Here is a 23,881-nt window from a genome sequence, read left to right as displayed (position 1 = left end):
TTGAATGAATGCCTTAAGATGGAGATATTGAAGTAAAGAGATTAGCTCGACTTATTGAAATAACATGTGCAGTTTGTTTCAGTCAATGTGTGAGTGTAGTTTGATACATTGAATGAATGACTGAATGCAGTTTGTTTTAGTAAATAAATGAGTGCACTTTGATTTCTTAACTGTATGGTTTGCGTTTGTTTCATTGAATGCAAAAATAACGTTTGATTCATTGGATGCATGATTGAAGGTTCATTCACTGAATGAACGAATGCAGTTTTATTCAAGAATGAATGAATGCAGTTTCAGTCTTTGAATGTATCAGTTATGCTTGAGATATTGAAATAATGAGAGAAGCTCTACTCATGAAGTAAACATTTGCAGTTTGTTTCAATGAGTAGAGTTTGATTCACTGAATGAATGCAGTTGGAATGCTTAAATGAACGTGTTAATTTTCTTTCATTGAATCAATGAGCAACGTTTGATGTATTGAATGTACGATTGCTGTTTGATTGAATAACAGAATGAATGTACTTTGTTTTTTTGAATTAATGCCTTGAGCTCGAGATATTGAATTAACGAGATAAGCTTTACTCATTGAATTAACACGTACAGTTTGTTTCAGTGCATGTATGTGTTCAGTTTGATGCCTTTAATGTAGGAATTACGTTTGTTTCATTCAATCCATAAATAACGTTTGATTCTTTGAATGCATGATTCCAGCTCGAATCTAGGTTGATTCAAGAATGAATTAATTCAGTTTTCAGTCTTTGAAAGAATGAATTAGGCTTGAGAAATTGAATGAATTGGAGAATTTCTACTCATTGAATTACCACTTGCAGTGTTTTTTTTTGAATCAATGAGTAACGTTTCCTTCATTGAACGTACGATTGAAGTTTTATTTATGCATTGAATGAATGCCTTAAGCTCGAGATATAGAATTAACGAGATAAGCTTTACTCATTGAATTAACACGTACAGTTCCTTTCAGTGAATGCATGAGTGCAGTTTGAAACAATCAATGAATGAAGGAATGCAGTTTGTTTTAGCAAGTCAATGAGTGCAGTTTGATTCATTTAATGTAGGATTTATGTTTGTTTCATTCAATCCATAAATAACGTTTGATTCATTGAATGCATGATTCTAGATCGATTCTAGTTTGATTCAAGAATGAATTAATTCAGTTATCAGTGTTTGAAGGAATGAATTAAGATTGATAAATTGAATGAATTAGAGAATTTCTACTCATTGAATTACCACTTGTTTTATTGAATCAATGAGTAACGTTTCCTTCATTGAACGTACGTTTGAAGTTTTATTTATTCATTGAATGAATGCCTTAAGCTCGAGATATTGAATTAACGAGATAAGCTTTACTCATTGAATTAACACGTACAGTTTCTTTCAGTGAATGCATGAGTGCAGTTTGAAACAATGAATGAATGAATGAATGAATGCAGTTTGTTTTAGTAAGTAAATGAGTGCAGTTTGATTCATTTAATGTAGGATTTACGTTTGTTTCATTCAATCCATAAATAACGTTTGATTCTTTGAATGCATGATTCCAGCTCCAATCTGGGTTGATTCAAGAATGAATTAAATCAGTTATCAGTGTTTTAAGGAATGAATTAAGCTTGATGAATTGAATGAATTAGAGAATATCTACTCATGAATTACCACTTGCAGTGTGTTTTATTGAATCAATGAGTAACGTTTCATTCATTGAACGTACGATTGAAGTTTTATTTATTCAATGAATGAATGCCTTACGCTCGAGATATTGAATTAACGAGATAAGCTGTGCTACATTAAGTAACACTCGCAGGTTGTTTCATTGATTCATTGAGTGCAGTTTGATTCATTGGATGAATGCAGTTGAACTCAATGAATGACTGTGTTAAGTTTCTTTCAATCAATGAAAACGTTTGATTTATTGAATGTACGATTGCGGTTTGATTGAATAAAAGAATGAATGTACTTTGTTTCTTTGAGTGAATGCGTTGAGCTCGAGATATTGAATTTACGAGATAAGCTTTACTCATTGACTTAACACGTACAGTTTGTTTCCGTGAATGCATGAGTGCAGTTTGAAACAATGAATGAATGAATGAATGCAGTTTGTTTTAGTAAGTAAATGAGTGCAGTTTGATTCCTTTAATGTGGGATTTACGTTTGTTTCATTCAATCCATAAATAGCGTTTCATTCATTGAATGTACGATTGAAGTTTCATTTGTTAAATGAATGAATGCAATTTGTTTCATTGAATGACTGCATTAGGCTCGAGAAATTGAATTAACGAGATGTACAATACTACATGAAGTAACACTCGCAGTTTGTTTCATTGAATGATGAGTGCAGTTGGATTCATTGGATGAATGCAGTTGAACTCACTGAATGACTGTGTTAAGTTTGTTCCTTTAAATCAATGAAAACGATCGATGTATTGAATGTACGATTGCGGTTTGATTTAATAACAGAATGAATGTACTTTGTTTCTTTGAATGAATGCGTTGAGCTCGAGATATCGAATTAACGAGATAAGCTTTACTCATTGAATTAACACGTACAGTTTGTTTCAGTGCATATATGAGTGAAACATTGAATGAATGAATGAATGCAGATTGTTTTAGTAAGTAAATGAGTGCAGTTTGATGCCTTTAATGTTCGATTTACGTTTGTTTCATTCAATCCATAAATAACGTTTGATTCTTTGAATGCATGATTCCAGCTCCAATCTGGGTTGATTCAAGAATGAATTAATTCAGTTTTCAGTCTTTGAAAGAATGAATTAAGCTTGATAAATTGGAGAATTTCTACTCATTGAATTACCACTTGTAGAGTGTTTTATTGAATCAATGAGTAACGTTTCCTTCATTGAACGTACGATTGAAGTTTTATTTATTCATTAAATGAATGACTTACGCTCGAGATATTGAATTAACGAGATAAGCTTTACTCATTGAATTAACACGTACTATTTGTTTCAGTGAATGTATGAGTGAGTATGAAACAATGAATGAAAGAATGAATGCAGTTTGTTTTAGTAAGTAAATGAGAGCAGTTTGATTCTTTTAATGTAGGATTTACGTTTGTTTCATTCAATCCATAAATAACGTTTCATTCATTGAATGTACGATTGAAGTTTCATTTGTTAAATGAATGAATGCAATTTTTTTTGTTTGAATGAATGCATTAAGCTCGAGACATTGCATCAACGAGAGAAGCTCTACTACTTGAATTAGCACGCGCAGTTTCTTTCGTTGGATTAGTGATTACAGCTTGATTCGTTGAATGAATGATTGCAGTTGGTTTCTTTGAATGAATGCCTTAAGATGGAGATATTGAAGTAAAGAGATTAGCTCGACTTATTGAAATAACATGTGCAGTTTGTTTCAGTCAATGTATGAGTGTAGTTTGATACATTGAATGAATGACTGAATGCAGTTTGTTTTAGTAAATAAATGAGTGCACTTTGATTTCTTAACTGTATGGTCTGCGTTTGTTTCATTGAATGCAAAAATAACGTTTGATTCATTGGATGCATGATTGAAGGTTCATTCACTGAATGAACGAATGCAGTTTTATTCAAGAATGAATGAATGCAGTTTCAGTCTTTGAATGTATCAGTTATGCTTGAGATATTGAAATAATGAGAGAAGCTCTACTCATGAAGTAAACATTTGCAGTTTGTTTCAATGAGTAGAGTTTGATTCACTGAATGAATGCAGTTGGAATGCTTAAATGAACGTGTTAATTTTCTTTCATTGAATCAATGAGCAACGTTTGATGTATTGAATGTACGATTGCTGTTTGATTGAATAACAGAATGAATGTACTTTGTTTTTTTGAATTAATGCCTTGAGCTCGAGATATTGAATTAACGAGATAAGCTTTACTCATTGAATTAACACGTACAGTTTGTTTCAGTGCATGTATGTGTTCAGTTTGATGCCTTTAATGTAGGAATTACGTTTGTTTCATTCAATCCATAAATAACGTTTGATTCTTTGAATGCATGATTCCAGCTCGAATCTAGGTTGATTCAAGAATGAATTAATTCAGTTTTCAGTCTTTGAAAGAATGAATTAGGCTTGAGAAATTGAATGAATTGGAGAATTTCTACTCATTGAATTACCACTTGCAGTGTTTTTTTTTGAATCAATGAGTAACGTTTCCTTCATTGAACGTACGATTGAAGTTTTATTTATGCATTGAATGAATGCCTTAAGCTCGAGATATAGAATTAACGAGATAAGCTTTACTCATTGAATTAACACGTACAGTTCCTTTCAGTGAATGCATGAGTGCAGTTTGAAACAATCAATGAATGAAGGAATGCAGTTTGTTTTAGCAAGTCAATGAGTGCAGTTTGATTCATTTAATGTAGGATTTATGTTTGTTTCATTCAATCCATAAATAACGTTTGATTCATTGAATGCATGATTCTAGATCGATTCTAGTTTGATTCAAGAATGAATTAATTCAGTTATCAGTGTTTGAAGGAATGAATTAAGATTGATAAATTGAATGAATTAGAGAATTTCTACTCATTGAATTACCACTTGTTTTATTGAATCAATGAGTAACGTTTCCTTCATTGAACGTACGTTTGAAGTTTTATTTATTCATTGAATGAATGCCTTAAGCTCGAGATATTGAATTAACGAGATAAGCTTTACTCATTGAATTAACACGTACAGTTTCTTTCAGTGAATGCATGAGTGCAGTTTGAAACAATGAATGAATGAATGAATGAATGCAGTTTGTTTTAGTAAGTAAATGAGTGCAGTTTGATTCATTTAATGTAGGATTTACGTTTGTTTCATTCAATCCATAAATAACGTTTGATTCTTTGAATGCATGATTCCAGCTCCAATCTGGGTTGATTCAAGAATGAATTAAATCAGTTATCAGTGTTTTAAGGAATGAATTAAGCTTGATGAATTGAATGAATTAGAGAATATCTACTCATGAATTACCACTTGCAGTGTGTTTTATTGAATCAATGAGTAACGTTTCATTCATTGAACGTACGATTGAAGTTTTATTTATTCAATGAATGAATGCCTTACGCTCGAGATATTGAATTAACGAGATAAGCTGTGCTACATTAAGTAACACTCGCAGGTTGTTTCATTGATTCATTGAGTGCAGTTTGATTCATTGGATGAATGCAGTTGAACTCAATGAATGACTGTGTTAAGTTTCTTTCAATCAATGAAAACGTTTGATTTATTGAATGTACGATTGCGGTTTGATTGAATAAAAGAATGAATGTACTTTGTTTCTTTGAGTGAATGCGTTGAGCTCGAGATATTGAATTTACGAGATAAGCTTTACTCATTGACTTAACACGTACAGTTTGTTTCCGTGAATGCATGAGTGCAGTTTGAAACAATGAATGAATGAATGAATGCAGTTTGTTTTAGTAAGTAAATGAGTGCAGTTTGATTCCTTTAATGTGGGATTTACGTTTGTTTCATTCAATCCATAAATAGCGTTTCATTCATTGAATGTACGATTGAAGTTTCATTTGTTAAATGAATGAATGCAATTTGTTTCATTGAATGACTGCATTAGGCTCGAGAAATTGAATTAACGAGATGTACAATACTACATGAAGTAACACTCGCAGTTTGTTTCATTGAATGATGAGTGCAGTTGGATTCATTGGATGAATGCAGTTGAACTCACTGAATGACTGTGTTAAGTTTGTTCCTTTAAATCAATGAAAACGATCGATGTATTGAATGTACGATTGCGGTTTGATTTAATAACAGAATGAATGTACTTTGTTTCTTTGAATGAATGCGTTGAGCTCGAGATATCGAATTAACGAGATAAGCTTTACTCATTGAATTAACACGTACAGTTTGTTTCAGTGCATATATGAGTGAAACATTGAATGAATGAATGAATGCAGATTGTTTTAGTAAGTAAATGAGTGCAGTTTGATGCCTTTAATGTTCGATTTACGTTTGTTTCATTCAATCCATAAATAACGTTTGATTCTTTGAATGCATGATTCCAGCTCCAATCTGGGTTGATTCAAGAATGAATTAATTCAGTTTTCAGTCTTTGAAAGAATGAATTAAGCTTGATAAATTGGAGAATTTCTACTCATTGAATTACCACTTGTAGAGTGTTTTATTGAATCAATGAGTAACGTTTCCTTCATTGAACGTACGATTGAAGTTTTATTTATTCATTAAATGAATGACTTACGCTCGAGATATTGAATTAACGAGATAAGCTTTACTCATTGAATTAACACGTACTATTTGTTTCAGTGAATGTATGAGTGAGTATGAAACAATGAATGAAAGAATGAATGCAGTTTGTTTTAGTAAGTAAATGAGAGCAGTTTGATTCTTTTAATGTAGGATTTACGTTTGTTTCATTCAATCCATAAATAACGTTTCATTCATTGAATGTACGATTGAAGTTTCATTTGTTAAATGAATGAATGCAATTTTTTTTGTTTGAATGAATGCATTAAGCTCGAGACATTGCATCAACGAGAGAAGCTCTACTACTTGAATTAGCACGCGCAGTTTCTTTCGTTGGATTAGTGATTACAGCTTGATTCGTTGAATGAATGATTGCAGTTGGTTTCTTTGAATGAATGCCTTAAGATGGAGATATTGAAGTAAAGAGATTAGCTCGACTTATTGAAATAACATGTGCAGTTTGTTTCAGTCAATGTATGAGTGTAGTTTGATACATTGAATGAATGACTGAATGCAGTTTGTTTTAGTAAATAAATGAGTGCACTTTGATTTCTTAACTGTATGGTCTGCGTTTGTTTCATTGAATGCAAAAATAACGTTTGATTCATTGGATGCATGATTGAAGGTTCATTCACTGAATGAACGAATGCAGTTTTATTCAAGAATGAATGAATGCAGTTTCAGTCTTTGAATGTATCAGTTATGTTTGAGATATTGAAATAATGAGAGAAGCTCTACTCATGAAGTAAACATTTGCAGTTTGTTTCAATGAGTAGAGTTTGATTCACTAAATGAATGCAGTTGGAATGCTTAAATGAACGTGTTAATTTTCTTTCATTGAATCAATGAGCAACGTTGGATGTATTGAATGTACGATTGCTGTTTGATTGAATAACAGAATGAATGTACTTTGTTTCTTTGAATGAATGCCTTGAGCTCGAGATATTGAATTAACGAGATAAGCTTTACTCATTGAATTAACACGTACAGTTTGTTTCAGTGCATGTATGTGTTCAGTTTGATGCCTTTAATTTACGTTTACGTTTGTTTCATTCAATCCATAAATAACGTTTGATTCTTTGAATGCATGATTCCAGCTCGAATCTAGGTTGATTCAAGAATGAATTAATTCAGTTATCAGTGTTTGAAGGAATGAATTAAGATTGATAAATTGAATGAATTAGAGAATTTCTACTCATTGAATTACCACTTGTTTTATTGAATCAATGAGTAACGTTTCCTTCATTGAACGTACGATTGAAGTTTTATTTATTCATTGAATGAATGCCTTAAGCTCGAGATATTGAATTAACGAGATAAGCTTTACTCATTGAATTAACACGTACAGTTTCTTTCAGTGAATGCATGAGTGCAGTTTGAAACAATGAATGAATGAATGAATGCAGTTTGTTTTAGTAAGTAAATGAGTGCAGTTTGATTCATTTAATGTAGGATTTACGTTTGTTTCATTCAATCCATAAATAACGTTTGATTCATTGAATGCATGATTCTAGATCGATTCTAGTTTGATTCCAGAATGAATTAATTCAGTTATCAGTGTTTTAAGGAATGAATTAAACTTGATAAATTGAATGAATTAGAGAATTTCTACTCATGAATTACCACTTGCAGTGTGTTTTATTGAATCAATGAATAACGTTTCATTCATTGAACGTACGATTGAAGTTTTATTTATTCAATGAATGAATGCCTTACGCTCGAGATATTGAATTAACGAGATAAGCTCTGCTACATTAAGTAACACTCGCAGGTTGTTTCATTGAATCATTGAGTGCAGTTTGATTCATTGGATGAATGCAGTTGAACTCAATGAATGACTGTGTTAAGTTTGTTTCTTTAAATCAATGAAAACGTTTGATTTATTGAATGTGCGATTGCGGTTTGATTGAATAAAAGAATGAATGTACTTTGTTTCTTTGAATGAATGCGTTGAGCTCGAGATATTGAATTTACGAGATAAGCTTTACTCATTGACTTAACACGTACAGTTTTTTTCCGTGAATGCATGAGTGCAGTTTGAAACAATGAATGAATGAATGAATGCAGTTTGTTTTAGTAAGTAAATGAGTGCAGTTTGATTCCTTTAATGTAGGATTTACGTTTGTTTCATTCAATCCATAAATAGCGTTTCATTCATTGAATGCATGATTGAAGTTTCATTTGTTAAATGAATGAATGCAATTTGTTTCATTGAATGACTGCATTAGGCTCGAGAGATTGAATTAACGAGATGTACAATACTACATGAAGTAACACTCGCAGTTTGTTTCATTGAATGATGAGTGCAGTTGGATTCATTGGATGAATGCAGTTGAACTCACTGAATGACTGTGTTAAGTTTGTTCCTTTAAATCAATGAAAACGATCGATGTATTGAATGTACGATTGCGGTTTGATTTAATAACAGAATGAATGTACTTTGTTTCTTTGAATGAATGCGTTGAGCTCGAGATATCGAATTAACGAGATAAGCTTTACTCATTGAATTAACACATAGTTTGTTTCAGTGCATATATGAGTGCAGTTTGAAACATTGAATGTAGGATTTACGTTTGTTTCATTGAATCCATAAATAACGTTTGATTCATTGAATGCATGGTTCTAGATCGATTCTAGTTTGATTCCAGAATGAATTAATTCAGTTATCAGTGTTTTGTTTCAGTGAATGTATGAGAACCGTTTGATACAATGAATGAAAGAATGAATGCAGTTTGTTTTAGTAAATAACGTTAGATTCATTGGATGCATGATTGAAGGTTCATTCATTGAATGAACGAATGCAGTTTTATTCAAGAATGAATGAATGCAGTTTCAGTCTTTGAATGAATCAGTTATGCTTGAGATATTGAAATAATGAGAGAAGGTCTACCCATGAAGTAAACATTTGCAATTTGTTTCAATGAGTAGAGTTTGATTCACTGAATGATTGCAGTTGGAATGCTTAAATGAACGTGTTACTTTTCTTTCATTGAATCAATGAGCAACGTTGATTCATTGAATGTACGATTGAAGTTTCACTTGTTGAATGAATGAATGCAGTTTGTTTCATTGAATGAATGCATTAAGCTGGAGGCATTGAATTAACGAGAGAAGCTCTACTACTTGAATTAGCACTCGCAGTTTGTTTATTGAATCAGTGAGTGCAGTTTGATTCGTTGAATGAATGAATGCAGTTCTTTGAATGAATGATTGCAGTTGGCATCTTTACCGTAAGATGAAGAAATTGAATTAATGCGATAAGCTCTCCTCATTGAAATAACATGTGCAGTTTCTTTTAGTGAATGCATGAGCGCAGATTGATACACTGAAGGAATGAATGAATGAATGCAGTTTCCTTTAGTAAATAAATGAGGGCAGTTTTATTCAATGAGTAACGTTTCCTTCATTGAACGTACGATTGAAGTTTTATTTATTCAATGAATGAATGCAATTTGTTTCATTGAATGACTGCATTAGGCTCGAGAGATTGAATTAACGAGATGTGCTCTACTACATGAAGTAACACTCGCAGTGTTTCATTGAATCATTCAGTGCAGTTTGTTTCATTGGATGAATGCAGTTGAACTCAATGAATGACTGTGTTAAGTTTGTTCCTTTAAATCAATGAAAACGATTGATTTATTGAATGTACGATTGCTGTTTGATTTAATAACAGAATGAATGTACTTTGTTTCTTTGAATGAATGCCTTGAGCTCGAGATATTGAATTAACGAGATAAGCTTTACTCATTGAATTAACACGTACAGTTTGTTTCAGTGCATGTATGTGTGCAGTTTGTAACATTTAATGAATGAATGAATGAATGCAGATTGTTTTAGTAAGTAAATGAGTGCAGTTTGATGCCTTTAATGTTCGATTTACGTTTGTTTCATTCAATCCATAAATAACGTTTGATTCTTTGAATGCATGATTCCAGCTCCAATCTGGGTTGATTCAAGAATGAATTAATTCAGTTTTCAGTCTTTGAAAGAATGAATTAAGCTTGATAAATTGAATGAATTGGAGAATTTCTACTCATTGAATTACCACTTGTAGAGTGTTTTATTGAATCAATGAGTAACATTTCCTTCATTGAACGTACGAATGCAGTTTTATTTATTCATTGAATGAATTACTTACGCTCGAGATATTGAATTAACGAGATAAGCTTTACTCATTGAATTAACACGTACAGTTTGTTTCAGTGAATGCATGAGTGCAGTTTGATACAATGAATGAATGCACGTTGTTTCTTTGAATGAATGCCGTAAGCTCGAGATATGGAATTAACGAGATAAGCTTTACTCATTGAATTAACACGTATACTTTGTTTCAGTGAATGCATGAGTGCAGTTTGAAACCATGAATGAATGAATGAATGCAGTTTGTTTTAGTTAGTAAATGAGTGCAGTTTGATTCATTTAATGTAGGATTTACGTTTGTTTCATTCAATCCATAAATAACGTTTGATTCTTTGAATGCATGATTCTAGATCGAATCTGGGTTGATTCAAGAATGAATTAATTCAGTTTTCAGTCTTTGAAAGATTGAATTAAGCTTGATAAATTGGAGAATTTCTACTCATTGAATTACCACTTGTAGAGTGTTTTATTGAATCAATGAGTAACGTTTCCTTCATTGAACGTACGATTGAAGTTTTATTTATGCATTGAATGAATGCCTTAAGCTCGAGATATAGAATTAACGAGATAAGCTTTACTCATTGATTTAACACGTACAGTTCCTTTCAGTGAATGCATGAGTGCAGTTTGAAACAATCAATGAATGAAGGAATGCAGTTTGTTTTAGCAAGTCAATGAGTGCAGTTTGATTCATTTAATGTAGGATTTATGTTTGTTTCATTCAATCCATAAATAACGTTTGATTCATTGAATGCATGATTCTAGATCGATTCTAGTTTGATTCAAGAATGAATTAATTCAGTTATCAGTGTTTGAAGGAATGAATTAAGATTGATACATTGAATGAATTAGAGTATTTCTACGCATTGAATTACCACTTGTTTTATTGAATCAATGAGTAACGTTTCCTTCATTGAACGTACGATTGAAGTTTTATTTATTCATTGAATGAATGCCTTAAGCTCGAGATATTGAATTAACGAGAATAGCTTTACTCATTGAATTAACACGTACAGTTTCTTTCAGTGAATGCATGAGTGCAGTTTGAAACAATGAATGAATGACTGAATGCAGTTTGTTTTAGTAAGTAAATGAGTGCAGTTTGATTCATTTAATGTAGGATTTACGTTTGTTTCATTCAATCCATAAATAACGTTTGATTCATTGAATGCATGATTCTAGATCGATTCTAGTTTGATTCCAGAATGAATTAATTCAGTTATCAGTGTTTTAAGGAATGAATTAAACTTGATAAATTGAATGAATTAGAGAATTTCTACTCATGAATTACCACTTGCAGTGTGTTTTATTGAATCAATGAATAACGTTTCATTCATTGAACGTACGATTGAAGTTTTATTTATTCAATGAATGAATGCCTTACGCTCGAGATATTGAATTAACGAGATAAGCTCTGCTACATTAAGTAACACTCGCAGGTTGTTTCATTGAATCATTGAGTGCAGTTTGATTCATTGGATGAATGCAGTTGAACTCAATGAATGACTGTGTTAAGTTTGTTTCTTTAAATCAATGAAAACGTTTGATTTATTGAATGTGCGATTGCGGTTTGATTGAATAAAAGAATGAATGTACTTTGTTTCTTTGAATGAATGCGTTGAGCTCGAGATATTGAATTTACGAGATAAGCTTTACTCATTGACTTAACACGTACAGTTTGTTTCCGTGAATGCATGATTGCAGTTTGAAACAATGAATGAATGAATGAATGCAGTTTGTTTTAGTAAGTAAATGAGTGCAGTTTGATTCCTTTAATGTAGGATTTACGTTTGTTTCATTCAATCCATAAATAGCGTTTCATTCATTGAATGCATGATTGAAGTTTCATTTGTTAAATGAATGAATGCAATTTGTTTCATTGAATGACTGCATTAGGCTCGAGAGATTGAATTAACGAGATGTACAATACTACATGAAGTAACACTCGCAGTTTGTTTCATTGAATGATGAGTGCAGTTGGATTCATTGGATGAATGCAGTTGAACTCACTGAATGACTGTGTTAAGTTTGTTCCTTTAAATCAATGAAAACGATCGATGTATTGAATGTACGATTGCGGTTTGATTTAATAACAGAATGAATGTACTTTGTTTCTTTGAATGAATGCGTTGAGCTCGAGATATCGAATTAACGAGATAAGCTTTACTCATTGAATTAACATATATGAGTGCAGTTTGAAACATTGAATGTAGGATTTACGTTTGTTTCATTGAATCCATAAATAACGTTTGATTCATTGAATGCATGGTTCTAGATCGATTCTAGTTTGATTCCAGAATGAATTAATTCAGTTATCAGTGTTTTGTTTCAGTGAATGTATGAGAACCGTTTGAAACAATGAATGAAAGAATGAATGCAGTTTGTTTTAGTAAATAACGTTAGATTCATTGGATGCATGATTGAAGGTTCATTCATTGAATGAACGAATGCAGTTTTATTCAAGAATGAATGAATGCAGTTACAGTCTTTGAATGAATCAGTTATGCTTGAGATATTGAAATAATGAGAGAAGGTCTACCCATGAAGTAAACATTTGCAATTTGTTTCAATGAGTAGAGTTTGATTCACTGAATGATTGCAGTTGGAATGCTTAAATGAACGTGTTACTTTTCTTTCATTGAATCAATGAGCAACGTTGATTCATTGAATGTACGATTGAAGTTTCACTTGTTGAATGAATGAATGCAGTTTGTTTCATTGAATGAATGCATTAAGCTGGAGGCATTGAATTAACGAGAGAAGCTCTACTACTTGAATTAGCACTCGCAGTTTGTTTATTGAATCAGTGAGTGCAGTTTGATTCGTTGAATGAATGAATGCAGTTCTTTGAATGAATGATTGCAGTTGGCATCTTTACCGTAAGATGAAGAAATTGAATTAATGCGATAAGCTCTCCTCATTGAAATAACATGTGCAGTTTCTTTTAGTGAATGCATGAGCGCAGATTGATACACTGAAGGAATGAATGAATGAATGCAGTTTCCTTTAGTAAATAAATGAGGGCAGTTTTATTCAATGAGTAACGTTTCCTTCATTGAACGTACGATTGAAGTTTTATTTATTCAATGAATGAATGCAATTTGTTTCATTGAATGACTGCATTAGGCTCGAGAGATTGAATTAACGAGATGTGCTCTACTACATGAAGTAACACTCGCAGTGTTTCATTGAATCATTCAGTGCAGTTTGTTTCATTGGATGAATGCAGTTGAACTCAATGAATGACTGTGTTAAGTTTGTTCCTTTAAATCAATGAAAACGATTGATTTATTGAATGTACGATTGCTGTTTGATTGAATAACAGAATGAATGTACTTTGTTTCTTTAAATGAATGCCTTGAGCTCGAGATATTGAATTAACGAGATAAGCTTTACTCATTGAATTAACACGTACAGTTTGTTTCAGTGCATGTATGTGTGCAGTTTGTAACATTGAATGAATGAATGAATGCAGATTGTTTTAGTAAGTAAATGAGTGCAGTTTGATGCCTTTAATGTTCGATTTACGTTTGTTTCATTCAATCCATAAATAACGTTTGATTCTTTGAATGCATGATTCCAGCTCGAATCTAGGTTGATTCAAGAATGAATTAATTCAGTTTTCAGTCTTTGAAAGAATGAATTAAGCTTGAGAAATTGAATGAATTGGAGAATTTCTACTCATTGAATTACCACTTGTAGAGTGTTTTATTGAATCAATGAGTAACGTTTCCTTCATTGAACGTACGATTGCAGTTTTATTTATTCATTGAATGAATGACTTACGCTCGAGATATTGAATTAACGAGATAAGCTTAACTCAGTGAATTAACACGCACTATTTGTTTCAGTGAATGTATGAGTGAGTATGAAACAATGAATGAAAGAATGAATGCAGTTTGTTTTAGTAAGTAAATGAGAGCAGTTTGATTCTTTTAATGTAGGATTTACGTTTGTTTCATTCAATCCATAAATAACGTTTCATTCATTGAATGTACGATTGAAGTTTCATTTGTTAAATGAATGAATGCAATTTTTTTTGTTTGAATGAATGCATTAAGCTCGAGACATTGCATCAACGAGAGAAGCTCTACTACTTGAATTAGCACGCGCAGTTTCTTTCGTTGGATTAGTGATTACAGCTTGATTCGTTGAATGAATGATTGCAGTTGGTTTCTTTGAATGAATGCCTTAAGATGGAGATATTGAAGTAAAGAGATTAGCTCGACTTATTGAAATAACATGTGCAGTTTGTTTCAGTCAATGTGTGAGTGTAGTTTGATACATTGAATGAATGACTGAATGCAGTTTGTTTTAGTAAATAAATGAGTGCACTTTGATTTCTTAACTGTATGGTTTGCGTTTGTTTCATTGAATGCAAAAATAACGTTTGATTCATTGGATGCATGATTGAAGGTTCATTCACTGAATGAACGAATGCAGTTTTATTCAAGAATGAATGAATGCAGTTTCAGTCTTTGAATGTATCAGTTATGCTTGAGATATTGAAATAATGAGAGAAGCTCTACTCATGAAGTAAACATTTGCAGTTTGTTTCAATGAGTAGAGTTTGATTCACTGAATGAATGCAGTTGGAATGCTTAAATGAACGTGTTAATTTTCTTTCATTGAATCAATGAGCAACGTTTGATGTATTGAATGTACGATTGCTGTTTGATTGAATAACAGAATGAATGTACTTTGTTTCTTTGAATTAATGCCTTGAGCTCGAGATATTGAATTAACGAGATAAGCTTTACTCATTGAATTAACACGTACAGTTTGTTTCAGTGCATGTATGTGTTCAGTTTGATGCCTTTAATGTAGGAATTACGTTTGTTTCATTCAATCCATAAACAACGTTTGATTCTTTGAATGCATGATTCCAGCTCGAATCTAGGTTGATTCAAGAATGAATTAATTCAGTTTTCAGTCTTTGAAAGAATGAATTAGGCTTGAGAAATTGAATGAATTGGAGAATTTCTACTCATTGAATTACCACTTGCAGTGTTTTTTTTTGAATCAATGAGTAACGTTTCCTTCATTGAACGTACGATTGAAGTTTTATTTATGCATTGAATGAATGCCTTAAGCTCGAGATATAGAATTAACGAGATAAGCTTTACTCATTGAATTAACACGTACAGTTCCTTTCAGTGAATGCATGAGTGCAGTTTGAAACAATCAATGAATGAAGGAATGCAGTTTGTTTTAGCAAGTCAATGAGTGCAGTTTGATTCATTTAATGTAGGATTTATGTTTGTTTCATTCAATCCATAAATAACGTTTGATTCTTTGAATGCATGATTCCAGCTCGAATCTAGGTTGATTCAAGAATGAATTAATTCAGTTATCAGTGTTTGAAGGAATGAATTAAGATTGATAAATTGAATGAATTAGAGAATTTCTACTCATTGAATTACCACTTGTTTTATTGAATCAATGAGTAACGTTTCCTTCATTGAACGTACGATTGAAGTTTTATTTATTCATTGAATGAATGCCTTAAGCTCGAGATATTGAATTAACGAGATAAGCTTTACTCATTGAATTAACACGTACAGTTTCTTTCAGTGAATGCATGAGTGCAGTTTGAAACAATGAATGAATGAATGAATGCAGTTTGTTTTAGTAAGTAAATGAGTGCAGTTTGATTCATTTAATGTAGGATTTACGTTTGTTTCATTCAATCCATAAATAACGTTTGATTCATTGAATGCATGATTCTAGATCGATTCTAGTTTGATTCCAGAATGAATTAATTCAGTTATCAGTGTTTTAAGGAATGAATTAAACTTGATAAATTGAATGAATTAGAGAATTTCTACTCATGAATTACCACTTGCAGTGTGTTTTATTGAATCAATGAATAACGTTTCATTCATTGAACGTACGATTGAAGTTTTATTTATTCAATGAATGAATGCCTTACGCTCGAGATATTGAATTAACGAGATAAGCTCTGCTACATTAAGTAACACTCGCAGGTTGTTTCATTGAATCATTGAGTGCAGTTTGATTCATTGGATGAATGCAGTTGAACTCAATGAATGACTGTGTTAAGTTTGTTTCTTTAAATCAATGAAAACGTTTGATTTATTGAATGTGCGATTGCGGTTTGATTGAATAAAAGAATGAATGTACTTTGTTTCTTTGAATGAATGCGTTGAGCTCGAGATATTGAATTTACGAGATAAGCTTTACTCATTGACTTAACACGTACAGTTTTTTTCCGTGAATGCATGAGTGCAGTTTGAAACAATGAATGAATGAATGAATGCAGTTTGTTTTAGTAAGTAAATGAGTGCAGTTTGATTCCTTTAATGTAGGATTTACGTTTGTTTCATTCAATCCATAAATAGCGTTTCATTCATTGAATGCATGATTGAAGTTTCATTTGTTAAATGAATGAATGCAATTTGTTTCATTGAATGACTGCATTAGGCTCGAGAGATTGAATTAACGAGATGTACAATACTACATGAAGTAACACTCGCAGTTTGTTTCATTGAATGATGAGTGCAGTTGGATTCATTGGATGAATGCAGTTGAACTCACTGAATGACTGTGTTAAGTTTGTTCCTTTAAATCAATGAAAACGATCGATGTATTGAATGTACGATTGCGGTTTGATTTAATAACAGAATGAATGTACTTTGTTTCTTTGAATGAATGCGTTGAGCTCGAGATATCGAATTAACGAGATAAGCTTTACTCATTGAATTAACACATAGTTTGTTTCAGTGCATATATGAGTGCAGTTTGAAACATTGAATGTAGGATTTACGTTTGTTTCATTGAATCCATAAATAACGTTTGATTCATTGAATGCATGGTTCTAGATCGATTCTAGTTTGATTCCAGAATGAATTAATTCAGTTATCAGTGTTTTGTTTCAGTGAATGTATGAGAACCGTTTGATACAATGAATGAAAGAATGAATGCAGTTTGTTTTAGTAAATAACGTTAGATTCATTGGATGCATGATTGAAGGTTCATTCATTGAATGAACGAATGCAGTTTTATTCAAGAATGAATGAATGCAGTTTCAGTCTTTGAATGAATCAGTTATGCTTGAGATATTGAAATAATGAGAGAAGGTCTACCCATGAAGTAAACATTTGCAATTTGTTTCAATGAGTAGAGTTTGATTCACTGAATGATTGCAGTTGGAATGCTTAAATGAACGTGTTACTTTTCTTTCATTGAATCAATGAGCAACGTTGATTCATTGAATGTACGATTGAAGTTTCACTTGTTGAATGAATGAATGCAGTTTGTTTCATTGAATGAATGCATTAAGCTGGAGGCATTGAATTAACGAGAGAAGCTCTACTACTTGAATTAGCACTCGCAGTTTGTTTATTGAATCAGTGAGTGCAGTTTGATTCGTTGAATGAATGAATGCAGTTCTTTGAATGAATGATTGCAGTTGGCATCTTTACCGTAAGATGAAGAAATTGAATTAATGCGATAAGCTCTCCTCATTGAAATAACATGTGCAGTTTCTTTTAGTGAATGCATGAGCGCAGATTGATACACTGAAGGAATGAATGAATGAATGCAGTTTCCTTTAGTAAATAAATGAGGGCAGTTTTATTCAATGAGTAACGTTTCCTTCATTGAACGTACGATTGAAGTTTTATTTATTCAATGAATGAATGCAATTTGTTTCATTGAATGACTGCATTAGGCTCGAGAGATTGAATTAACGAGATGTGCTCTACTTCATGAAGTAACACTCGCAGTGTTTCATTGAATCATTCAGTGCAGTTTGTTTCATTGGATGAATGCAGTTGAACTCAATGAATGACTGTGTTAAGTTTGTTCCTTTAAATCAATGAAAACGATTGATTTATTGAATGTACGATTGCTGTTTGATTGAATAACAGAATGAATGTACTTTGTTTCTTTGAATGAATGCCTTGAGCTCGAGATATCGAATTAACGAGATAAGCTTTACTCATTGAATTAACACATAGTTTGTTTCAGTGCATATATGAGTGCAGTTTGAAACATTGAATGTAGGATTTACGTTTGTTTCATTGAATCCACAAATAACGTTTGATTCATTGAATGCATGGTTCTAGATCGATTCTAGTTTGATTCCAGAATGAATTAATTCAGTTATCAGTGTTTTGTTTCAGTGAATGTATGAGAACCGTTTGATACAATGAATGAAAGAATGAATGCAGTTTGTTTTAGTAAATAACGTTAGATTCATTGGATGCATGATTGAAGGTTCATTCATTGAATGAACGAATGCAGTTTTATTCAAGAATGAATGAATGCAGTTTCAGTCTTTGAATGAATCAGTTATGCTTGAGATATTGAAATAATGAGAGAAGGTCTACCCATGAAGTAAACATTTGCAATTTGTTTCAATGAGTAGAGTTTGATTCACTGAATGATTGCAGTTGGAATGCTTAAATGAACGTGTTACTTTTCTTTCATTGAATCAATGAGCAACGTTGATTCATTGAATGTACGATTGAAGTTTCACTTGTTGAATGAATGAATGCAGTTTGTTTCATTGAATGAATGCATTAAGCTGGAGGCATTGAATTAACGAGAGAAGCTCTACTACTTGAATTAGCACTCGCAGTTTGTTTATTGAATCAGTGAGTGCAGTTTGATTCGTTGAATGAATGAATGCAGTTCTTTGAATGAATGATTGCAGTTGGCATCTTTACCGTAAGATGAAGAAATTGAATTAATGCGATAAGCTCTCCTCATTGAAATAACATGTGCAGTTTCTTTTAGTGAATGCATGAGCGCAGATTGATACACTGAAGGAATGAATGAATGAATGCAGTTTCCTTTAGTAAATAAATGAGGGCAGTTTTATTCAATGAGTAACGTTTCCTTCATTGAACGTACGATTGAAGTTTTATTTATTCAATGAATGAATGCAATTTGTTTCATTGAATGACTGCATTAGGCTCGAGAGATTGAATTAACGAGATGTGCTCTACTACATGAAGTAACACTCGCAGTGTTTCATTGAATCATTCAGTGCAGTTTGTTTCATTGGATGAATGCAGTTGAACTCAATGAATGACTGTGTTAAGTTTGTTCCTTTAAATCAATGAAAACGATTGATTTATTGAATGTACGATTGCTGTTTGATTGAATAACAGAATGAATGTACTTTGTTTCTTTGAATGAATGCCTTGAGCTCGAGATATTGAATTAACGAGATAAGCTTTACTCATTGAATTAACACGTACAGTTTGTTTCAGTGCATGTATGTGTGCAGTTTGTAACATTGAATGAATGAATGAATGCAGATTGTTTTAGTAAGTAAATGAGTGCAGTTTGATGCCTTTAATGTTCGATTTACGTTTGTTTCATTCAATCCATAAATAACGTTTGATTCTTTGAATGCATGATTCCAGCTCGAATCTAGGTTGATTCAAGAATGAATTAATTCAGTTTTCAGTCTTTGAAAGAATGAATTAAGCTTGAGAAATTGAATGAATTGGAGAATTTCTACTCATTGAATTACCACTTGTAGAGTGTTTTATTGAATCAATGAGTAACGTTTCCTTCATTGAACGTACGATTGCAGTTTTATTTATTCATTGAATGAATGACTTACGCTCGAGATATTGAATTAACGAGATAAGCTTTACTCATTGAATTAACACGTACAGTTTGTTTCAGTGAATGCATGAGTGCAGTTTGATACAATGACTGAATGTACGTTGTTTCTTTGAATGAATGCCTTACGCTCGAGATATTGAATTAACGAGATAAGCTTAACTCAGTGAATTAACACGCACTATTTGTTTCAGTGAATGTATGAGTGAGTATGAAACAATGAATGAAAGAATGAATGCAGTTTGTTTTAGTAAGTAAATGAGAGCAGTTTGATTCTTTTAATGTAGGATTTACGTTTGTTTCATTCAATCCATAAATAACGTTTCATTCATTGAATGTACGATTGAAGTTTCATTTGTTAAATGAATGAATGCAATTCTTTTTGTTTGAATGAATGCATTAAGCTCGAGACATTGCATCAACGAGAGAAGCTCTACTACTTGAATTAGCACGCGCAGTTTCTTTCGTTGGATTAGTGATTACAGCTTGATTCGTTGAATGAATGATTGCAGTTGGTTTCTTTGAATGAATGCCTTAAGATGGAGATATTGAAGTAAAGAGATTAGCTCGACTTATTGAAATAACATGTGCAGTTTGTTTCAGTCAATGTGTGAGTCTAGTTTGATACATTGAATGAATGACTGAATGCAGTTTGTTTTAGTAAATAAATGAGTGCACTTTGATTTCTTAGCTGTATGGTTTGCGTTTGTTTCATTGAATGCAAAAATAACGTTTGATTCATTGGATGCATGATTGAAGGTTCATTCACTGAATGAACGAATGCAGTTTTATTCAAGAATGAATGAATGCAGTTTCAGTCTTTGAATGTATCAGTTATGCTTGAGATATTGAAATAATGAGAGAAGCTCTACTCATGAAGTAAACATTTGCAGTTTGTTTCAATGAGTAGAGTTTGATTCACTGAATGAATGCAGTTGGAATGCTTAAATGAACGTGTTAATTTTCTTTCATTGAATCAATGAGCAACGTTTGATGTATTGAATGTACGATTGCTGTTTGATTGAATAACAGAATGAATGTACTTTGTTTCTTTGAATGAATGCCTTGAGCTCGAGATATTGAATTAACGAGATAAGCTTTACTCATTGAATTAACACGTACAGTTTGTTTCAGTGCATGTATGTGTTCAGTTTGATGCCTTTAATTTACGTTTACGTTTGTTTCATTCAATCCATAAATAACGTTTGATTCTTTGAATGCATGATTCCAGCTCGAATCTAGGTTGATTCAAGAATGAATTAATTCAGTTTTCAGTCTTTGAAAGAATGAATTAGGCTTGAGAATTTGAATGAATTGGAGAATTTCTACTCATTGAATTACCACTTGCAGTGTTTTTTTTTGAATCAATGAGTAACGTTTCCTTCATTGAACGTACGCTTGAAGTTTTATTTATGCATTGAATTAATGCCTTAAGCTCGAGATATAGAATTAACGAGATAAGCTTTACTCATTGAATTAACACGTACAGTTTCTTTCAGTGAATGCATGAGTGCAGTTTGAAACAATCAATGAATGAATGAATGCAGTTTGTTTTAGCAAGTCAATGAGTGCAGTTTGATTCATTTGATGTAGGATTTACGTTTGTTTTATTCAATCCATAAATAACGTTTGATTCATTGAATGCATGATTCTAGATCGATTCTAGTTTGATTCAAGAATGAATTAATTCAGTTATCAGTGTTTGAAGGAATGAATTAAGATTGATAAATTGAATGAATTAGAGAATTTCTACTCATTGAATTACCACTTGTTTTATTGAATCAATGAGTAACGTTTCATTGAACGTACGATTGAAGTTTTATTTATTCATTGAATGAATGCCTTAAGCTCGAGATATTGAATTAACGAGATAAGCTTTACTCATTGAATTAACACGTACAGTTTGTTTCCGTGAACGCATGAGTGCAGTTTGAAACATTGAATGAATGAATGAATGCAGATTGTTTTAGTAAGTAAATGAGTGCAGTTTGATGCCTTTAATGTTCGATTTACGTTTGTTTCATTCAATCCATAAATAACGTTTGATTCTTTGAATGCATGATTCCAGCTCCAATCTGGGTTGATTCAAGAATGAATTAATTCAGTTTTCAGTCTTTGAAAGAATGAATTAAGCTTGATAAATTGGAGAATTTCTACTCATTGAATTACCACTTGTAGAGTGTTTTATTGAATCAATGAGTAACGTTTCCTTCATTGAACGTACGATTGAAGTTTTATTTATTCATTGAATGAATGACTTACGCTCGAGATATTGAATTAACGAGATAAGCTTTACTCATTGAATTAACACGTACAGTTTGTTTCAGTGAATGCATGAGTGCAGTTTGATACAATGAATGAATGTACGTTGTTTCTTTGAATGAATGCCTTACGCTCGTGATATTGAATTAACGAGATAAGCTTAACTCAGTGAATTAACACGTACTATTTGTTTCAGTGAATGTATGAGTGAGTATGAAACAATGAATGAAAGAATGAATGCAGTTTGTTTTAGTAAGTAAATGAGAGCAGTTTGATTCTTTTAATGTAGGATTTACGTTTGTTTCATTCAATCCATAAATAACGTTTCATTCATTGAATGTACGATTGAAGTTTCATTTGTTAAATGAATGAATGCAATTTTTTTTTGTTTGAATGAATGCATTAAGCTCGAGACATTGCATCAACGAGAGAAGCTCTACTACTTGAATTAGCACGCGCAGTTTCTTTCGTTGGATTAGTGATTACAGCTTGATTCGTTGAATGAATGATTGCAGTTGGTTTCTTTGAATGAATGCCTTAAGATGGAGATATTGAAGTAAAGAGATTAGCTCGACTTATTGAAATAACATGTGCAGTTTGTTTCAGTCAATGTATGAGTGTAGTTTGATACATTGAATGAATGACTGAATGCAGTTTGTTTTAGTAAATAAATGAGTGCACTTTGATTTCTTAACTGTATGGTCTGCGTTTGTTTCATTGAATGCAAAAATAACGTTTGATTCATTGGATGCATGATTGAAGGTTCATTCACTGAATGAACGAATGCAGTTTTATTCAAGAATGAATGAATGCAGTTTCAGTCTTTGAATGTATCAGTTATGTTTGAGATATTGAAATAATGAGAGAAGCTCTACTCATGAAGTAAACATTTGCAGTTTGTTTCAATGAGTAGAGTTTGATTCACTAAATGAATGCAGTTGGAATGCTTAAATGAACGTGTTAATTTTCTTTCATTGAATCAATGAGCAACGTTTGATGTATTGAATGTACGATTGCTGTTTGATTGAATAACAGAATGAATGTACTTTGTTTCTTTGAATGAATGCCTTGAGCTCGAGATATTGAATTAACGAGATAAGCTTTACTCATTGAATTAACACGTACAGTTTGTTTCAGTGCATGTATGTGTTCAGTTTGATGCCTTTAATGTTCGATTTACGTTTGTTTCATTCAATCCATAAATAACGTTTGATTCTTTGAATGCATGATTCCAGCTCGAATCTAGGTTGATTCAAGAATGAATTAAATCAGTTTTCAGTCTTTAAAAGAATGAATTAAGCTTGAGAAATTGAATGAATTGGAGAATTTCTACTCATTGAATTACCACTTGCAGTGTTTTTTTTTGAATCAATGAGTAACGTTTCCTTCATTGAACGTACGATTGAAGTTTTATTTATGCATTGAATTAATGCCTTAAGCTCGAGATATAGAATTAACGAGATAAGCTTTACTCATTGAATTAACACGTACAGTTTCTTTCAGTGAATGCATGAGTGCAGTTTGAAACAATCAATGAATGAATGAATGCAGTTTGTTTTAGCAAGTCAATGAGTGCAGTTTGATTCATTTGATGTAGGATTTACGTTTGTTTTATTCAATCCATAAATAACGTTTGATTCATTGAATGCATGAT

Source organism: Chiloscyllium plagiosum, unplaced genomic scaffold (genome assembly GCF_037043375.1).
Source record: "Chiloscyllium plagiosum isolate Xiang-an unplaced genomic scaffold, Cpla_swu_hap1 HiC_scaffold_44, whole genome shotgun sequence".
Classification (NCBI taxonomy): Eukaryota; Metazoa; Chordata; class Chondrichthyes; order Orectolobiformes; family Hemiscylliidae; genus Chiloscyllium; species Chiloscyllium plagiosum.
This window is presented reverse-complemented; position numbering follows the sequence as displayed.